General features: G+C 39.6%; 1 protein-coding gene across 2 annotated transcripts in view; it reads left to right on the top strand.

The window, feature by feature from the left end:
• The window catches only part of BICC1 (BicC family RNA binding protein 1), an 89841-nt gene that overhangs the window by 45217 nt on the left and 23264 nt on the right, over positions 1–21360 (top strand). The window contains exon 1 of one of the 2 annotated variants that reach the window (XM_058810455.1): positions 15582–15736. The exons of the other annotated variant lie outside the window; for it this stretch is intronic. The gene's annotated coding sequence lies outside the window, so the exon portion shown is untranslated. Of the gene's footprint in view, positions 1–15581; positions 15737–21360 lie in introns of those variants that run through there. 2 annotated transcript variants of the gene reach the window in all.

Below are 21360 nucleotides of genomic sequence, written 5' to 3'. Positions count from 1 at the left end.
GAACAGTTTCTTTATTTTACAGCAGTCAAAACCAGTGTTTCTGGTAACATTTTAGATGAGTGGGTGTTTTGTGGGGTTTTGTGTTTGTTTCTGTAGAGAACAAAGATGAGTGTTGGCCGAGCCCAGCAGAACAGTAAACATTCATTGTGTCCCTGACAGGGACAGCCTGCACACTTTTTTGGGTTCTCTAAGAAACCTAAGTGGAGCTGTTTCTTAGGCATGACCAGTATTGTGGTTTAAATTATGTTTCTTTTGGAAGTCTGGCCCATTAGTGTGAACTAAGTATACAGTCTGGACATCTCTCTTTGAAATAAACCTTCTTGTTCTGTTCTTAAGGAGTCATAGCTGTGACTGTTGAAAGCAACACTTAATTTCTCTTCTGCATAAGAAATGGAAGTGGGAACAATGCATGCATTTCTGTCCAGGCTGATACATATTTAAAAACCAAGAAAATGAACTTCAAATAATTTCTCTCCATGTTATATATAGAGTGTATAGGTGGAGGTGTGGGCTCCCCTTAGTAAATTAATGACATCTCTTGGGAAGAAAAATGACCTTTTTAGAAAGGTGAAGGATTAATAAAATTTTTATGGTGTAAAGTGAGATTGTTTCTGAGGTACTTTGCCACATGGTGTTAAAGTCCAAATTGATTTCATTTTTTCTTTTCCCCACTTGCATGGAAAAAGAATCTTGCTAAAATGGGGAAGGAATTAAGACTGGGGAAAATGCAGGTGTTTTGTATATAGGCATTAATGTGTGCAACTAACATTTCTAGTAATGCAGGAGTGACAAGGTCTCTGTGCAAACCTGGGGAGTTCTGTGTGCCCTCTCCTTGGGGTGCTGGGAATTGATGCACACCTGATACTCCTCAACAAGCTGAGGCACAAGAGGTTGTTTTTCTTCTGAGGATAGAAAAGAAAAAATAAAGTGGTGCCTGTAACTTCCCCCCCTAATTTAAGTGGGCTTAGTTCTGAAAAGCATGAATGAAAGGCAAAAAAAGGGGGGTAAGAGAGGTGGTTGGCTGGCTTCTGCATTGGTACTTGGAGGTGCAGCTTTAAATTAAATTAATTTAACCTATTTATTCGTGACTTCAAGTAGAAGATAATGTGGTGAAGCTCTATCAATACATGGAATGAATTTGAGTACCATGGGAAATAAAACAGCTAAAAGAGTTATGGGCTCATAAAAGTAAAAACCGAGGAAAGGGAACACATATTCCAGCTGGGCACACTGAGTAAATCTGCAGTGGGAATGATTATCCTGCAAAGTCCTTGTGCCAAAAGAAACTTTAGATAGTGAGATAGTAATGGGCTGTAAACAAGACGTTTTAGCAATATGCTGAACTATTAAAAAAAGTGTTTCAAATGCCTGTGGATTTCAGGGTGGCTCTAAAGACTTAAACCACTCTCTGGCCAGCTCTGGTGTGCTGGGTTGTGTGTATATACACCTAAGATAGTAAATTGCAGCCTGTGTGCAAAGAGCCCCTTAACCCTGAGGTTCCTATTTCTTGTGAAATAAGGTGCAGTTTATATGATCTGTTTACATTTAATACCAATTGTTTGCAATTCTGTAAGTTTCCATTTGCAGCTACAGCAGCTGTTTATATAGGGGTAAATATTCCAAGTGTTTAACATAATCTTAGCTTCACTTAATGACATTTTCTGATTGAGAGTCTGCAACAAATAACTGGCTGGCTCTGCAGGGGCTTGACCTCAGAACATGGTCTGCCTGCCTCCTTGGCTGGGGCTGAGCCTGAGTCACTCATGAGGGAGCAGCAGCTCTGGATGGACAGTGCTTTACCCCAGCCCCACGCTGCACCCAGGCATCACCCAGACATCCCAGATTTTATGTTTTTTGTATCGTTTTGCAATCTAATCTGCTTGTGGTTTCACCAGCTTCAGATCCTGTGTGTTGTGGCCTTAGGTCATTCACAGCTTTCCTCCCAATACAGGGGAAAAACAGTTGTTAGGAAAACATTGCTTTTCTTCCTGTGATATTGGTCAGTCTGTCCTGAAGCACTCAGGGCTCAATGGTGTCGTTCTTCTCACTGCTGGTGACGGTTTTAATTAGACACTACTGATACTAAATCAATAAGAAGAAACCATGTTTTGTTTTGAATTGAAACACAAAGATATTGAAATTTACAGCCAAGGTGTACATAGTAAGATTCAGCAAGGATGAGGATGAAGAATAAGTTCTCTAAAAGATCCAGAATCCTTTTGTGATCTTTTAGAAAAAAATGTGCTATAGTGAAGCTTAAGCACCAAGAGTAGATGACTTGTGAACCTTTGTATCATTTCTCTTATATGGATTACAACTTTTAAATTGATGAGTCCAAAATTGTATATTTTAAGTATCATAGTGGTTAACTTACATTTGATAAATATTTTCTGAAGGGGTTTTTGAGTTGCAAAATACTAATGTCTGAATTAGGCATAAGCAGATTTAAAAAAATTGCTAATTCAAATTCATTATTTAATGTGTTTTCTAAAACACATCATCACAAAGCTAAATTTTTAAAAAAACTATTATCAACTCTCAACAGTTTCATAAGAGCAAAACAGGAATTTCCTGGTTTTAATGAACACCAGATGCTGTAGCCTTACTCTAGTGATGCAGAGGGTTAAAGCATTTTGAAATAAATGTTTAGAAAACACACAAACATATAAATCTTCCACAGCATCTTAAAGCAACCCATTTGTTCAGGTTGCCAAATAGATCCCATAACATGCAGAATTTAGGGAGGGAAGTGAACAATTTAAAGCTTTTCATGACTGATTCCATCAGTAATGAAAGAATTGGCACTGGCAGGGTTTGCTCTGCTTGGCACCGGTGCTGTGGAGCTCAGGGTGTATCAAAGCCTCATGTTCTGGAGGTTTGGGATCTTTTCTAGTCTGGTGAATTAAAGAACAATTTGAGAGACAGTAACTTTGGCTCTCAACATGCCTTTTCACTCTGTTGTAGTTACTGTTCCTTTGGAATGCTGTTAATTGTCTTTTAAAGATTTATTCAGTGGTATGAAAGCATGAGTAGATTGCCAAATCTACTCATCAGATCAGATGCTGTAGTTCCACAAACATTTTCCAGGCAGGCATAAGGTGATGGGATTTTCCTTCTCCCTTTCTGAAATAGTCTTGTTCTTGGTGTCCAGCCCTTTCTGCTGTGCTGTCATTGGTGCTCACATGGGGGACCAGAGTGACTGTTCCTTAAGTCTAGCCATGGATAATTTTTACTTTTGCAGAGGGAGCGTTCTTGTTCATTTGCTGGGTGTCTGAACCCTCACTATGCATGCTCATGTGTTTCCCCATCTGTTTGTATGGAACTGGAATGCTGAATGCCTTGGAAGCAGGTGAATGTCATGTCAACCAGCAGCAGTGCTTGTGGATGCATAGTGAAGCTGTTCTTTAGGAAATGGATATATGGGAGTTCAGATTTCACCTATATTCCTTACTAATTTTTATTTCTAAATTCTCCCTCCCCCATACCCCTGTGTCCCTTTGCATTCCAACAGCCATAAAGAGGTTGTGGGATGTGTGTGCTCAGAATGCAGCTTGGAATAACTTTTGGGGAACAGCCACCGTAAGAATCCCTTCAGCTCTTGGAAACTTAATGGCTCTAAGCTGGAAGATGATCTGAGAGTTGGAGCAAGGAATATTTTAATATGTTAAAAAAGATGGTAAGGGGAAATGCAAAATAAATTGAACTTGCAGAGCAGGTAGAACTCTGGGGTCTCTTCCATCATTCACTTCTAAAAAGGACTTCTCTTGCTCTTTTTTCTTCCTCTTACTCCCATATTTTCATTCCTCTTCTATTTTCTTTAGTCTCCAGCTCTTTTTAATCTGTATCATATCTTGAAATTACCAATTTATTTTCTTTCTTTCTTGAGCTTCATTATTTTATTTTACTTCTCTTATTTGCTGTTTCTGGCATTGTGACTTTTTGTTTTGCTTTTTTTCTGTTTTTCCTCTCTTATCACTGATGCATTTTAAGTTGGTCAATAAAAATCTATTTGTACTTTTTCCTTTTGATTTTACTTTTTACCAATTCTTTCATCTTTTTTAATAACTTCAAAAAATTTGAACTAGCTTTTGTTATCAAAGCATTTCATACATGCTTTTTTTCATTAGCATATCTCCAACACAAGTACAGAGCATGTTAAATTCATATCCAAGGAGAACAGCAGAGTACTGGAGGTACTGGAAGGAAGGCCGCAATAACTGGCATTGGGCACTGCTTACACTTTTGGTTACACTGGCAATTTGGTTTCTTATTTTTTTATTAACTTTGCCTTTGCAAATTACATTGTAAGCCAAGTGCAGCTGTTTCCCTCTTTGCATCCTGAGCTGTGAAGGTAACATGCACAATGAAGTTAATACCCAATACCAAGCTTGAGACAAATAACTTCAGCCAAATCAGTAAAAGCTGACTCTGGTTTATTGGAATGTTGTTAAGGTGCAAGGGAAGCATTCTGCCTATTTCAGGAGGTGTTGTGATAAAAGGTAGAGCCTCCTCTTTTGTTAAAACAAATGTCACTGCTTAGTGAACTCAAGGCCAAACTTGTGAGTTACTGCCTTAGATATCTAGAGTAAGCTAAAATATTTGTCCTTTCAGACCTTTAAATCCACTTTCAGTTGGATTCACCAGTACTGTGATAGAAGCTGAAGTTTATATTTTCAGTTGAAACAGGGAGGGAGAGAACCAAGAACTGCGGTGTCAGGCTGTGCAGCCTTAGGACAGTGTGCAGATAAAATGCCAGGTGATCTCTTCTTTTGCCATAGGCTTTCTGATAAATCTGATTTTAGGCTTTTTAGATAATTTCTTTCCAAAATACCTGATTTTCTCAATTCAGTTTGTCAATGCAATCATTTTTGAGAAGAGTGTGAACTGCTTTTAAACCTCTAGCAGTACAATATCCCAGGAGTGGTTAATCTATGAGTAGTTCAGAGTTGTGCCTGCCAGTTCAGCATCCCATTGCAAGCACTTCATCATTTACACACGTGTTCCATGGAGGGATTACATCACTGCTTAAAGCACAAGTGCATCATAAGTTATGCAATATTGCTCTTTGTGCTGCAGCTGAGCTGAATCCCACATTTGTACAGAGCAGAGACTCAGGACTCTGCTCAGGACTCAGGAATTCCACACTGCAAAAAACCCACCTCAGATTAATGGATGTGAGTAGGACTTTGTCAATGCTTCTGTCCAAACCTGTATTTTGTTATTAAATATCAGTGATAGTAGAAGAGTTAATAACCCTCCACAACATCGTTATCTAGGAGTCTTGTGAACTTTTAAACATAATTGTAACCTCTTGTAGCATGTCTGGGAGTCTCTAGAGTTTTCTTCCCCCCAGGAAACACCCAGCCAACCAAAAACCACAACTCCAAAGCCTCCACCAAACCAAAACACCCCTAAGCAAACCAGAGAGCTCAATGAGGCAGATGTTGAGAAACTTGAGTAGAGGGAAAAGAACTTGTGTGGTATCAAGGGGGTTTGGACCTTTTCTTCAGGAGATTGTCATTGCATTGATGGTATTTTGTAGTAAATGCAAAGTTTGGTGGAATTAATAGATTTCTCTGCTTTCTTATCACTGGGATTGCTGAAACACTGAAAGGATTTTGGTGTAGGCCACTAGATTTACATTACATACTTCATCTTTTCTAAATACCAGGTGTCTTGGTGTTCTTCAGATGCTGGCATGTCTGCGAAGGGCAGTTATATAACTTGAAATTTCCCCAAGAAATTAGCCAAGTCCTAGTTCAGTCAAATAAACATAAAAGCAACTTGAAAATTCCTAATAGTTTAGGCTATTTGCTTCTTTGTCTTATGCAACTCCTAAGCAGATAATGCTGTGCTCTGTGTGGTTGTGTGCATATCTTCCCTGGAGGAGTGGTGAAGAATTGGGAAATTGGAACAGGGAAGTGGTGGAGTTGCCATCTTTGGAAGGGTTCAAAAAAACCAAAAACTAAGCAGTCATGGCACTCACTGCCATGGCTTAATTGACAAGGTGGTGTTCAGTCAAAGGTTGGACTTCATGATCTTGGAGGTCTTTTCCAACCTTAAAGATCCTGTGATTCCATATAAAATAATGACCTTATTTTTAGGTCTTGGGTGTTTTCCTTTTCTTTAAGGTTTTACATACATGTTACTCCTTCTTAATATAGTTGCAGCCATAACAGAGGGTTTCAGTGGTTTCCTTGAATGACTTCCTTCTTCTGGGCCAAAGAGGCATTAGTTATTTTTTTTCCTTTTTTCACATTGTATATATATTATGCCTGTTTTTAATTTTGTTAAAAAGTGATTTGGAACTAGTGGTGTTGTGGAAAACCCACAGAAATTAAAGATTGGGGATTTCAGAGATGGTTTAAGTTGCATGAAAACATTTTCTTACAGAAGCTACTTTTCTTAGTTATGGTAGATTTATTCCTAATTATTTCAGTATAGAAGTGAATCTTGCTACTTTCTTAAAGACTATGCCCAAGTAAAATGTGAGGTAAAAGTACTCATGTTAATAGGATTAAAAGCCCTCCTATAATTTCATTCACTTCTAAAATTGCAATCTTTTCCTTTGTAGCCATATATAACCTCTAAAAGTGCATTAAAATGTTGTTAATAATAGGAAACAGAACTTCATGTGCTGGAATTGCTTGTGTGCCTGTCACTACTTGCCTGTGTTACTGATTTATCAATCTTAAAGGAAAACACTCTACTGTAAATTACTGTAGACGGAATTGATGTTTTGTGTTGCTTTAAATGCAGCAAGGCACTGAATTTTACTTTGCACCTGAGTCTTAAATGCTGAATCAGCCCCACCTGGGAAGGTCACACAGCATCCCAAGACTACCAAGTGCTGTTAATGAATTAAGGACTGAGGTTTTTCATAGGTTGGGTCACTCCTGCTCTTGACCTACTTTCATATCTTTGTGTGCTGTTTCTAGTTACAATAAAACCCCAAAACCAAACCTGATCAAGTGAATGTGGGATATAATCAACTAATTTTCCTACCTTAAATTCTGTGCTATGAATAGCCACTTAATTGGTTTAGAGCCTTATGCTCCAATTAAAAAAAAAGGGTAGGGTAATTAATCAGGTCCTTGGAGACCTGCAGTGATAGGTGGAGTTTTTCTGACAAACTTGAGCTTCTCACCCACTAAGATACTTTTGAAAACTGTGCCACCTGAAAGGCTGTACCCTAACTCTTGCTAGGAACCAAACATGTATGGAGTGATGACTCTTCCTGTTCCTTTAGCTAGGGATGAAGGGATGTAGAGTGATGGAAAGAAGAGAGCATCTAAACCTCTCAAGTGCCTGGATGCTTAAGCACACAGAGGTAACTTTTGTATTGGTCTCTTATTAAGGTTTAATTCGTTTAGTCTCAGCACTGATTTCAGTGTGCACATCAGTAGAAGTGTTGGCTCAACTTGCTCCAAGTTATCCTTCAGCTTAGCGAGAATGTTATGTACTTTATCCCAGCTGGAGCTCTGCCAGCCACTCAAACCTGCTGCTGCTCTGGAGCCTTCCTTTTCTCATGTGGTTCCCCACCCTTAAAGCCAAGGAAACAGCCCCTGTCCCTACCTGATGCAATGATGTGAGGGAGGTGGTGGTTTGATGGCTGCTGTGGGCCCCTGCTCCCTCAGGAGAGGAGCTTTTCACCTGGTAACGCAGTGAGCAACAGAAAGGTGCTGCAGGATGGGCTTGGATGGATGGAGTTCACTTCATGAGTCTTTCCCAGCTGCAAATGGAAAGGGGATCCCAGTGCACCAGTTTGAGACACCTCCATGTAATAGCAGTAGGCACAATGGGTTTTGATCACCAGACCCCAGGACAGGTTTATTCCACATGTGAATAATGACAAAGGTGCACTCACCTGTGCCTTTTCCAAGCACTTGCAAAGGCAAGACTTGTAACTACTTCTGCTAGAAACAAAATCAGGGAGACATGATTGTTTTCACAGCTGGCAAACACAATTGTGGTCTTCCCTGTCTCTCCTGCCTTGCTGCATGCTTGCAGGCTGTCCCCTGCCTCCATGGCTCCCTGCTAGGCAGCCCAGCCCTGCAGCCTGGCATGCCCTGGTGCCAGTCCCACTGACACAGGGGGCATTCAGGGCCGCTGGCTTGTGGGGGCCAGTGCTCCTTTGTCAGCAGAATTTTTCCTGAAGCTGCTTAGTTTTGGTTCCCAAGGTGTAAAGTTTTGGGTCTGACTTTATACCAGTTCAGTAAAGTTTTTCTCAAAAATCTTGGCATTTAAAAACCTTTTCCTTGTTGGTGCCCATAACAACAGAACTGTTGGTTTGGGTATTCTGTGTCAGCTCTCTCTGTGTGCAGCAAAATTCCTTTGCAGTTCTTATTTGACCTCACTAAAAACAGGAAAAAACATTCACCCTGTTATGCAATTGTCCAGCTAAGGACTGTGTATATAAGTAGATTTCTTTATAAAAGGTTCTGCTCATATCTTCAAAGTAGATGAATTGCACATATGATTCTGCAATGCAATTGAAAGTTGCTCATGCCAGGAGATAAAGGGTGCTCTGCAATGTTTCTTGAGAATACTGGCAGTGTTTGGGGAGGGGGGAGTAGCATGGTTTCTTATCTATGCAGTTGCTTCACAAAATAAAATTTCAGTCAGATCTGGTAAGGGGTCTGGGAAGTTAGAAGTTTTTTCTGTTCCTTAGAGTGGCATTAAGCTTATTTTTGTTCGACCTTGTTACAGCAAAACTAATACTATTTGTATTACTCTAGTGTTTTTTCCTTCAGAGAAAGGATTATTCATCCTCTTGAGTATTTTTCATGAGAGAAGATGAACTCTTGGTGTTAACTGTCCATAGTACTTTTTTGTTCTTTTGTCACCATGTACTTTTTCTTGGGTTTGGTTGGAGAAGTGTTAAAAAGGCCAAGTGTCATGTTTCATTTTTTTAGAGTATGACATACTCCTGCTACCATGTGTTTCAATCCCAATGGCTGAGAAGGCATAAAGGGATGCTGAGAAGTTCTTGCTGCCAAAATAATGCATTACTGAATGAAAATATCTGACACTAATATGAGTAACTGAGGGTGCTAATTTCAACACACCAATGATGCATTAAGCACAATTAAGCATTATTTAGTAAGTGGCAATGATATGTCAGGTTAGCAAACAGGACTTGAATTCTTGTTTTGGTTTGGAACAAAAAATGCTTTGAGTGGAGGAGGCCAGAACCCTCCAGCTCTCAAAAGCTTAGAGAAACAAAGATGCATGATGGAAATCTACTTAAGAGTCTTGTCACAGTTTGAAGGAAAAAAAGATCATATGCCCTTGAATATTACTGGGGGGAACACTACATTTTTATACTCTGAAGCAATTATACCTAATGTGTGATATTCTGTAGCTGACAAAAAAAATATAGTCTTTTCAGGTTATGATACAGTGTTTCTGTAGCTTCCCCAAAGAGGCTTTCCAGGGGACAGGAGCACTTTCAGGTAGGGCTGGATGCTGCATTCCCTGCTCCAACCCTCATGAAGCCCTATAAAAACCTTCTGAAATTACAGTCTGCATGAGTATCATCCTCCCCCTGCAAATTGCATGTATTACTATTAAAACTGTGATATATTTGTGTGCTTTGATTTCAAGCATTCTAAATATAGACAGAGTCTGTGCCAAAGGCAAAGTGCAAACTTACAAAACCATCATTGATAGAAATTCTGGTCTCTTTAATGACTTCCTCTGGAAGCTGTAATTTGAATCAGGGTTTTTCTGAAGTAGCAGTAGGAGGGAATATCTGAAAAATAGCTGTAATAGAGTTTTCAGAATTTTAGACTTTTCATCTGTACAAACTTAACCTTGCATAAAACTGTGCTGGTCATTTAATTCCATGATTACTTGGCAAGATTATTTTGTCTGTAAAGGAAGTCAAATCTAAATTGAACAAATTCCCGGGCATAGCTAGTGTTCTGGTGATTATTTTGGTCCAGATTTTTAATGTTTAAAAAACTTTGTGTTTTTATGGTAAATGCTTGTTAAGCACCCTGGTAGTTTTGTCTTTGGAATTGGGTTCGTTTAGCTGGGGAGACCAAAACCTTCTGGCAATGCTCACCAGCCATGGCCAGTCTCAGAGGGCTGCTGGCAACATCTTCCCCCTGTATTAACTCCTGTGAAAGGGAAAGGCAAATGAGCTCTTGTTAATGGGAACAAAGCTGTGGGAAAGGACAAAGTTGGGAATGAAGTGGAATGGAGAGAGACATGGAGAGGAAATGAGAGGCCGATGAGGAGACTGAAGCCAGTTGGAAAGAGGTAGGTGGGATGGCAAGAAATGTGAGGTTGGAGTGGGAGTCTTAAAGAAATAAGGATTTTGAAAGAATTGAATGATAGAGTTAGTGCCAAAGATGGTGTAAATGGGAAAACAGATGGGAGGTGCAAAGGAGGAGGGTGGTGAAAATGCATATTCCAAAAGATGGAGGGGAGGATTCCAGCTTTCTGTTCATAGGTGCCTGGCATGGATTTCCAATACATATCCTTGTCTTGGAAATCAGATCAGACACAACTCTGAGGTTCTTACTTAATGAATATCCTAGGAAAAAGCTGCTAAATGCTGCTGTATTGATGTGTACCTTAATTACTGTCCTAAACCAGTGATTCAGTGTCTAACATGCACCATTCCCATTTGATGTTTTTGTGCAGCTTCCATAAAGTTGCAGTTTTGATGACTGCAATTTAAATTTCTTAAACATTTACCAGATGTCTTATTTTGCATCAAAACATATGGGTGACTTAAAATACCAGGAATGCAAAATATGAATTTCTAGTCCATGGGAGCTGAGGATATTGGCAGTTTCTACTAAAAAAAATCACAGAGTTAGAATGTGTGCAAGTAAACCAAGATGGCAATAAAAATGATTAATTCTGAGTGCAGCTTTCATCCAGCTGATTGGATTTGTTTCCAGTGCAATGTCAAATAATGTAAACTTGGTTTTGCAGTGCTGGAGGAGAGTAGTGGCCAAGAAAGTAAGCTGTGAAAATACTGGGCTTCAGGAAAGTGCAAGCTTTTTTTTTTTGTGGAATTGGCGTAAAATCCTCTAATGCCAAACACCCCCACTGAGATTTCCAGCAGTAAATTTGTAGCTATATGTGTGCAAATTCCTGCTCGTGCTCAGCTCTCCTGCCACTGTCATGTGGAGTGTTGCAAAGGGGAATTGACTTTGCTCATAGATGCACATTTGGTCACATCAAAGAAATCTGAATTGTCAGATTGAATGTGTGCTTTCTGTGATGGGAAGGAATACTGGAAGTGCTTATTTGGGTGCATAATTATTTTTTTATTCTTGTGGATTTGCTTACTGAAGGATGTTGCAAGAAGGAATCCATGTAGGAATGCCATGACAGTGTAGATGGATGCATTTGGGAGGGGAGCAGATTTTGGATTCCATAAGTAAGATGGAGTTAGTTCCAGAGTGATGGGGTTGGAAAAAAATAAACCAAAAGAAACTACTACAGAGAAGTTCATTTATAGAATGAATTACTGGTGCAGTGCCAGACCAAGATAAGAAAGCTACTACAAAATGGGTCATGCTTTTAATCAGCTGACTCATTATATAGAAAATTGCTTCTTAGCAGTGTAAGCAGCATATCAGCCAAAAGAAGGAATTATCAAGAATTAAGAGCCTCTTGGCCATTAACTCTCGTTTTTTCTTCCTAACATACATTAACGGACGCAGATATTTTTTGCATATTTTCTGCTCCATCTTCTGTTATTTTTACAACTAAAACTTTAACCTCACTCATTGCCAGCATCAGCAGCAACTGAAAATGAACATCTGGTAACTCAGACCTGAGTGCCTAAAGTGCAATTTCTAAACCTGTGTCTGCAAGTGGTGCCCTTTGCTGCTCTGCTCTCATCTGCTGGCAGGGAAAAGATGTGAGCAAGAGCCGTAGGGAGAGGTGATGCTCCCTACTGCTGATAATGATATGAATTTTGGTCCTGTTGACTTCTTTCAGTTGCCAGTGCCTTAATCACCCTCATGGCACAAGCCTTTTTTTTGTTCATTTTTTCATGGGCAGGCTAAATATTATCCAGAGAGTGAGATATGTGAGGCCTTAGCTGCTAACTAAAATATTGAAGCTGCTAACTAAAATATTGACATAAACCTATGCCCAGCATTGCCATTCAGGAGTTAGACTGCCATGGTGGAGTATGGGCAGTTGTGGGTCATATTTTGTGGTTTCTCTCAACCAGTTCTCTGGTTTTTAAGTCTAGTGTTTGCTGGTAATTTTTGAAGTAACTCTCATGCCTGGTATAGTACACAAGTATTTACAGAACTCCTTTGATCTAATGCTGGTTGAAATTTACCCAAGTAAAATCAGTTGCAGGCAACTTTATGAATATAACATAAATATATTATTGATGGAATTACCAATTTTTAGGGTGTTTTTTTGCTGTACTTGTGAACTAGAATTTGATTTTGCTACAGTTAATGTAAAACTTGTATTCTCCCACAAGTATTTAGACAGATACACTGTGGGGACAATTTTCAGCTGACTTATGCTTTTCATCCACAGCTGGGACTACCTTTTCCTGATGCAAGTTGGTGGGATGTGAAATATTTGTAGGAGATGGCTGGAAAGGGACTGTAATTATTTTTTTCTTTAGAGAAACAGTTACTGGAAAAGTAACACAGGGATGATTATTTTTTTTTTCTTCCAGCTGTGGATGTAGAACTTGAAACAAGGATGATTTTCTTTGATTTTTCGCAGTATTTCAAATGGAACAGCACTGCCACCCTTTTTCTGAGTGGACATGCTCTCTATCTGGAGGCTCAAACTTCCTATGCCTCACTTTCTTCTAGTCTAGTTTTTTTAATAGTTTGCCAGGAGTGACAGTGTTTGCATATTTTGCCGTTTGAAATGAGTGCATGCATGTGGATTATCCAGTTTTTCTTTGGCCAGTGGCTGCTCTCCTCAGTGTGAGATGTAAAGGTGGAAAAATTCCACAGTTTTCTGTGTTTATGATGTTTGGTTTGTGAATATTTTGAGGGGAAACCTCTTTTTGTTTAAGTACCTCTCCCAAGTATTCACTTTGAGCAAGTACTTGGGAGAAGTACTTTTCCTAATTAACCTACAGGGTACCTATTGCAGCTGAAGGATTTCTTACCTCAGTGCAACTTTGTAAATGGTCAATAATTTCTGTAATGTGTTGCTGTTAATCAGTCTGTAATTGACTTAGAGACTTAAAGTGAGTCTCTTGCTGACACTGTGTTGATTGTTTGGAGTGCCAGATTAATTACAGCACGTATTGTAGTTGCTGTATTGTGACCTCCATCTGCTTTTTATTAACTTTCTCTGTAAATGAGAAACTGTCAGTGCAGACTGTTTCTTACATTCTGAAGAAAAATTCCCCCAAACCCCACAACTGTGTACTTTAAAAATTAAAGAATTGTTGTGTTTAGATCACAAGTTTGTTTATTTCTTTTGTTTCTGGAGCAGCTGACTCAAGCACAGATGACTCCTCCCTGTTTTGCAATAAATAAATGGACAGAAAGACCATCCCAGGGCATTTGAAACTCAGCCACAGGAGCTGGTGTTGGTTCTCTCTGATCCAAGCAGTCGGACACGCACAAACCCACAGCATCCCTTGTGCCAGCAGCTGGCAGCAAATCCCTCATTTGCTGGAGTCATTTCTCCCAGACTGCTGCCACTTCAGAAAGCAGCCCCAGCCATTAATTCTGCAGGGTAGGTGACAGGCAAGGAGGCTTTTAAAGAAAGTCACATTTGTTTGAGCCTTTTATCTCATTTCTGTGTGCCTGCAGCCACCAGAGCTTAAACTCATGGATTTGTACTGGCTCTGAGGAAGATGAAATGTATTTATGGTCACATTGGTCAATGTTTCACGTTGGTGAATGTTTTAAGGAAATTCTAGGTAGCAAAGGAGCCAGCAGGTGAGCATTGTACTGTAACTACACTCACACAAGAGTGATTTGAACTTTGGTCATTCCTGTAAGAGCAGGAAGATTTTGGGCTTTTCTGGTTTTGATCAGGGCTTGCTGTGTTTTTTTGGGAAGAGCAATGATTTGCTTACATTTGGCCAGACAAGGGAGGGGTAGAATACAAACACAGTTGTAATATGAAGGGAATTATCAAGGGACTTAATATCCAGTGAGTGTGCTTGGCAGTAACTATAGTAAAACTGAAATTTCAAGCTCTGGAATGTAGTTATATAAACTTATTGCTGTAATTAAATTACTTGAGAGTACAAATTTGTCATGATCTTTCAGTGAAAATTTGAATTAGTTGGATTTGGATTTTTAGGAGCTTCTAGCAAGCAGATACCTTGCAATGTGCTCTGCACTGCATTTGCAGGTAAACTGGAGACTGAGTATTCTACTCTGAGGCCCATCTTTCTATTTAAACTCAATTTTTGGGACACCAGATGCAATTTATCAGAGTGACTGCTGAAATTCACATTGCAGAGATGCTCAATAGGTGATTAATTTCCCAGAGGTGAGTTTTGCTATTAGTGTAATACTGGGAGAGACAGATGGACAGAAGTGATGCAGAGAAAATTCATCTGAGAACAGCTCAGGAATGACTTCTTGATTTGAAAGGCAACACTGGGCATCTTTCAGGTGTTTGGTGTTGTTATTTCTCAGTATATCACAAGGAAATTACCCTTGCAGAGGAGCAGTGTGGGCAGTGTTTGCTTGCTCTGAACCCCTCCATGGAAGGAAGTTTTTAAGTCGCTGTTCTTCAGGAGATGAAGGTTCTCTTCCCAAATCAGCTGCAAACTGCCTGTTCTACTGGTGGTCCAGCCCCAGAATTCCTCCTTGCAGGGGCTGTGTCCAGCCCAGCTCACACAGGGCGTGCAGTCAGTCAGAGCAATCAGACACTGAAAGGTGCAGCCAGGGATTGGATGTGGGAGCGCTGCAAGGAAGGCTGAGCCTCAGGCAGGAACTTCAGCTCATGAGTCAGATGATGTTTTTTATTTAGAAAAAGGAGTCACAAGGACTTGTTTGAGAATGTGTGTGAGAGAAACTAAAATTATCTCATGATGTATGCATCAGAATTGCAACCCTGAGTATGAGTCCATGTGCACTGAAGATACAGTGGTGTTATTTCTGACAGGAATGTCGTGGCTGTTTTCTAGGTCGTCTATTAAGCTGATCTTGCAATACTATAGCTTTTTTCCTCTCTGTATTGCTTATTTTCTTTCCCAGGCATTGTGATTCTGTGTTTGTGCTTTGAGATGCAATGGCAACAGACGTTTAAGTCATGAACTGTGAATTTGTTGTGTCCGTGCTGAAAAAAAATAAGCCATAACAGGCTTTGTGTCCAGCTGAGAGATTGCCTTGCTTTGGGTGGCTGCTTGGGCTAAAGGCTGAAGAGCAGCAGCAGAAGGGCTTCATGATATGTGCCTTTTTGTAGCTGACTGTATTTGCAAAATGTCCCTGAAGGCTCTTTTTGGAAATAAAAGAAGGAATTTAAGCTGATCATGGTGGTAACTAAAGTTGTGTAACTGAAATGGAGTGTCTCGGTGATTACAATTAATTCATTCTCATTTCTTCTTTTCAGGTTTTCTTCTCCACCTTGGCTTCCCCTTCTCCCTTGAAATCTGGTCACTTTTCTGTTTAAATTGCCATATGATCTGTTACCTCTTCCTTGTCTTCCCTCTTTGCTTATGCTTTAAGAGAAGTCTTTTCAACTTCATTTCCTCTGTCAGTGGTCCGAAATCCAGTCATCAATAGTTTAATTCTCCAAACGTAATGTTGTACAGGTAATCTATTTTTTAAAGCTTATCTGATGTTTCTGGCTAATTTTCATTTAATTCTGGTCATTCTGAACATGAATTTTCAGTGTTCTATGGGGATTTTTCAAAGCTGCTAGGAGATCCAAATGTGGGGTTCAGCTATGATTCATGTACAGGCATCTCATTTCTTTTAATTTGTGAGGCTTACATCAAACAGATACTTCACTCCAAGAGCCATTTTAAGTAGCCTGTTGCAGATATTGATGCTTTCTTTTGAGCTACACTGAAATCTTTGAGGAAGAAAATTTTTTTCTCTGCTCTACCAGATGCTGTGCTGCATTTCTTCAGGTTTCTGTATGCGTAAGGTTGGTGTGTTACTCAGTCTCTGCTTTGTGAATATCTGTATGTTTGCCTGTGTATGTAAGTGTGTCACTATAAATGGTGGAGAAAAGTGAGGAGGGGATTGCTGGCTGCACATCATGCAGTTGTTACAGGGCAGGGTTGAAAAGCAGTGCTCTGCTGGTTAACACTTCCCATGTGAGAGCAACCAAACTGTGACAAGAGTGAAGGGCTGTGTGTAAACTGCCTTCCCTGGAGGGAAAAGTGTGCAGAACAGTGCAACAAGTGTTTGCTCTTTCTCAGCTTCCTTCTTATGTCCTGAGTTGACCAGAAATTCTTCTAAAGATGGTTTGGAAGTAGGTGCCAGTAATGGGAAAGTTAAGAGTGAAAAAATGCTGAGAAAACAGTCCTTCAAATGTGTGCTCACATATAGGCAGTGGCTCTAGCTCCTCCCAGGGATATTTCATAATCAGTTGTTTGTCCACAACAAACAGATCCCCCAGAATGCCCAGAGCCTCAGGATATGTCTCCTCTGAAGACACTTTTAATTGCTTGCAGCCCATGTTGAGTTTTATGGTGCTCTGAGTAGGCTTTTGATCATGCCCAAGTTAGCTGGGTGAAATCTCCTTCAGACAAAATGATGCTGCAGTCTAACTTCAGCTTAAAAGCAAGAAAAAAGACCAGCCCCAAATGAAAAAAACTACATGTTGTTTTTGAGTGATACCTCTGAGAATACACAGGAGTCTGCAGTAGGAAATGGCTCATTGCTTTCTGCCTCAGTACACGAGTAGATTTTTCCTTCTGTGGTTTAGGCACTGGGAGGAGAAGTGAGTGTCCTGACTTGTATTGGAGAGAGAGTAAGAATTCTTTTAAACTGGGTAAGCCACCAGCACCAAGTGTCCAAGTGCTGAATTGACTTTGTTATTCAGTCAAGCTCCTTTGCATGTGCCCTTAATCCTGAGCATTTGTGCCATGCTTTTAGCCTTCATGTTGCTTTTCCATGAGCCATTTCAAGTCTCTCTTTGCTATTACCAATCATCTACTTTGGCGAGGCAATGTCCCCTCCTAAAACTGTACACCCAGTATTTCCTAATTTATGGGCGTTAAGTAAATTGTTTCAATTTAATTATCCTTTGTTCCATATTAATAAGAAGCCTTGTTTGACCTTTTTGCTTAACTCACTTGTTTTATAGGTCTGTTTTGTCATCTTATTGTAGGGTGATCAGTGCATTTGGCCTTTCAGATGAGAACATACCAACTTCTATGTGTTAATTTGTTGCTTGGGTTTTTTTTTCTTTTTAACTTCTCACATAGCTTAGTGTGTTTTTGTTAGTACTTTTGGGACAGACACTCTCATAACTTGTCCCTTAAAAATGCTGGGTCTCTTTTGTCTTTTTGTTTGAATGGCTCAAGTTCTGTAATGCTCTTGGGCTATTCAGATCTTAATCAGCCCCTCGTTAAGAATGACTGTCATCTGCCCTGGTGTTGCCCAGTTGTCTGGCTATTTTTAGAGCAGTGGTATTTTGGTATTTGTGTTACTTAACTTAAGGCTGTTCATCCTGTAAACAAGCTGGATGCATAGCTGTAGTCTGAAGAGCTGCCCCAGACATTAAATGTAACACTTGAATTTCAGGAGAGTCCTATACAGTTAAATGGCTTCATTATTAGCAATATTTCTTGCCTGGGAGAAGTTGGTGTAGATGCATTTGCACTGGCACAAATATACTTTTGCTTGGAGGAATTTTGTTTTGTTTGCTGAAGTGTCACACACAATAGTAGCAATAAAGCTGGAGGCTTGCTGGTGTAGCTGTGGACAAAGACTGGGGAGAGAAAACTCTGCCAAAGTGTGGAGTGAGGAATTTGAGGATAGGAGCAATAAAAGACCACTTGAAGGCAGGAGTCTGGCAACATGAAGACTGTTGAGAAAAAATTCCAGCAGTGTCTGTTGCATAACTTCAGCTTTCTATTCTATGTAAATATTCCTCCATTCTTGAGGTGGAGGGGGAAGGCCTGTTAAAATGCATTTTATCTTTTCCATTCCCAAAGAAAAATATACTGCCCTTCAAAAATTGATGGAAAAGATGGATTACTATAGAATGGCATTTTTAATAGTTTGCATGACACTAATCATGTTGTTTCTTATGAGTTAAAACCTTTTCCAGGGTCTGATACTACACTTTATATAAAGTGTTAAAGCCTTATATGCCTCTAGTGCACAGACCTTTGTTCTGTGTTTGCAAATAGCTTGCAAAGCTTTGGTGTCTCATGTCTTTATTTGTGGTAGGCACCTGCTCTTTGCTCTCTCCAGTTTTATATGGAGCTTACTCCCAGTTATACTGAGGAACTTAAAGAACAAGGTGATTTTTTTCCCCCCAGTAAAAACAGGTGTTCTTTAGGGATGAGGGATGGCTTAGCACCACCTGGACAGAAGTTGATGGTTGTGGCCCCAGCCAGGGGAGTTGTTTGGTTCAGTGGGTGCTGGGTGCCATGGCCAGGTGGCTCAGTGGCAGTAACCACTGGAGGGCTGCTTTGTGCTTATCTGCACTGTCACTCCCAGACATCATCACACTTGGCACAGATTTGTGCCTGACAATCCTCTCCACACTTCTGAGAGTGCCATGGGGATTTCTGGGGGCTTTGACAGTGCATTGCTGCCATCACACCTGTAGGTAACTCAAATATTAAATATAGAGTTTTATCCAACCAAGATTTTTGTCTTAATGCCTAAGACATGGTAGGATTTTTTTCCTAAATTAAATGTAACTGTTAATCCATGGAATCAGCTGCAAAGCAAACAAGCTGTTTGATTCCATAGCTATATTAAGAAATTAATTTTCTTTCTGTAATACACAGAAAGTCAGGTTATTATGATCTAATTGTCTCTCTAATTTCTTAATTGTTTGCTGAAATGATCTGTTTGTTGATTGCTATTTGGGTACCTGTGAGTTTTCCTGCAGATCATCTCTAGTTTCAATGTGCTTTCAACTCATGCAAGGCCAATTCAAACACTTCAGAATCTTTTAGTTACGAGTAATTATTTTCATGCAAAATTTGATGAGGATGTTGTATTTAATTAGTTTTTCACTGAAGGAATGAAGGAACAACACTCCAAGTAAGAATTTCTTTGGCTTAAAATGACCTGCTTCATATCCATTTCCAACCACTGTGTCCTTGAGATGAAATCAGTTAAGGAGAGGGTACTTAAGACCAATTTTAAAAGATTTGGTAGCACATTTTAGAATAGTCTCTGGCATCAATGGATTCTGTTTTACTTTGTGGGTTTTTTGATTTTGTTTTTAAACTGAGCGATTGAGCTTTTTTTCATCTTAAAAGAACAAGCAAGTGTAGAAATACAGGATGTTTGGCTGAAGCTGTCAGTATCAACAGAAAAGAGGTGTCCAGCTGAGATGAGAAATGGAAAAAATAGGTATTCTAAACTGTATTTTCACTCATGAGTGAGCAAATATGGAATGATAGTAATCTCCTTTGGTACTAATAGGATGCCAGGCTTGATTTCAGGTAATTTTCCTACATATAATCAAATGTGTATTTAAATACAATGTTTACAAATATGTGAAAATCAGCTCCACAGTGGTGGTGATGGTCTGGGCTTGTGTTTTTCCTGGTTGCAAATGAAGAGCACTTGGAGCACACACAGTGTGCTAGAATCTGCTGCTGGGAATTTCTGACGGCAACATCCACTTCAAATATCATTCACAGCTTAAATGCATTACAACCACATGGCTTCTTGACAACTTTAAAAAGAAAAGAAAATTTGCCCTTAAGACTATTTAGTTGGGGTTTTGTTTGACTTTGCTCCATTGTGAAAGGCTGAAGCAGCAGATTTTTGAAGCCTCTGTAGGTTCCATGTGCATACCATGTTTTTGTGACTACGGTTTTTCCATTTTAAAAAATAAAATATGTCTGTTTCTCAGAACTCAAAATGCTGCATTTTTCTTGACTTTCATGAAACTTGGCAGTGAATCCTGTGTTCCTTCAGTGTTTTTGTATCCCCAGCTGAATGTGCTCAGGACTTCTCAGTGGTAACGACTAGAGGCTTATTTTTACTGTTGGAATGAAAAGAGTATCCAGGCATGACTTAAAGAGTTTCAATTTTCAATTGAATAGAACAGGTTTACAGCCTTAAGTTGTATTATTTCACATTTCTTTAGCAGGGAAGTGATTTCAATCATTCAGATGCAAAAGGCAGATCTGTTGTGTTACAGCTGTTTTCTCCGGCCATTGAGAATATATTTATTTTTATATTCCCTAAGATGTATGTATTTGCCTAGCATAATGAATTACATTAATTCAAGGGTCAGAAGAAGGTTGAGAATTTTTGTTTTAAGAGCAGTTCATTGTAATACAGGAGAAAAAGGCGCTGCAGAAGGGCAGAGGGCTCAAGAACAGGGGCAAGAGGCATCACCTGCAATGTCATACCCTTGTTTCTAGCACACAGAAATGTGGGTGGGAGTTGGGCATTTCTTGGTTTGCTGTAACTGAACTTACATTTAATGCTCTGTCGGTAATTTTGCACGGTGGCACTTTGTGCTCCTGGACACCAGATGGTGCTGCTAAACTGGCTGATGTGTCATTTTCACACTTGCAGTAATTGGTATTTGATTTACTTCCAGAGTTGGATCTGTACTCCCTGACCAGGTGTATATTATGGGATGCAGAACTGCACCTGGTAGCTCAGCCCAACACCTTGTGTTGTTTAAGGGCAGTGGTGTGAAGATTATCATGTAAACCAAGTGGGCTGTAGACTAAATATTTTAGATCTCACTGGGCAAAACCCCCCATCAGCTGGTGTTCCTGCTGATTTATGCACTTGAATTTCAGCAATTTACTTTAATAAATGTCATTTAAATTTCATTTGATAACTGCAATCAGAAACTTTGCGTGGAGCCACCTTTAGTGCCAGGTTAAAACTGCAAAGAGTATTTGTAGAGACTAATTAAATATATCAAAGTGATGATGAGGGAGGGTTTGAGTTTGGTGGCTGCCAAAAAGCTTTGAATTGTCTGTTGTTACTTTTGGTTTGAGAAGATACGGTGGCTTAGCTATGTAATTGCATTGCAGACAGTGTTTATGATACTGTGATATACATTTGAAATTTGATTTCTGTTTATTTTGAGTTGGTTCTTGTGTTTAATAAATTCCTCTGGTAATACTAATTGTGGGGCAGGAGGGATGGAATAAGACATTTTGGCCTTCAGCTGAATCCCAAAGGCTGGTGGTATGGTTTATCAGTGGATTATGAATAATGGGCTCATATTTATTGGAGTGGTGAGGAAATTTTTTTATAGGTA

The sequence above is a fragment of the Ammospiza caudacuta genome, chromosome 9 (assembly GCF_027887145.1).
Source record: "Ammospiza caudacuta isolate bAmmCau1 chromosome 9, bAmmCau1.pri, whole genome shotgun sequence".
Taxonomy (NCBI): domain Eukaryota; kingdom Metazoa; phylum Chordata; class Aves; order Passeriformes; family Passerellidae; genus Ammospiza; species Ammospiza caudacuta.
This window is presented reverse-complemented; position numbering and strand designations above follow the sequence as displayed.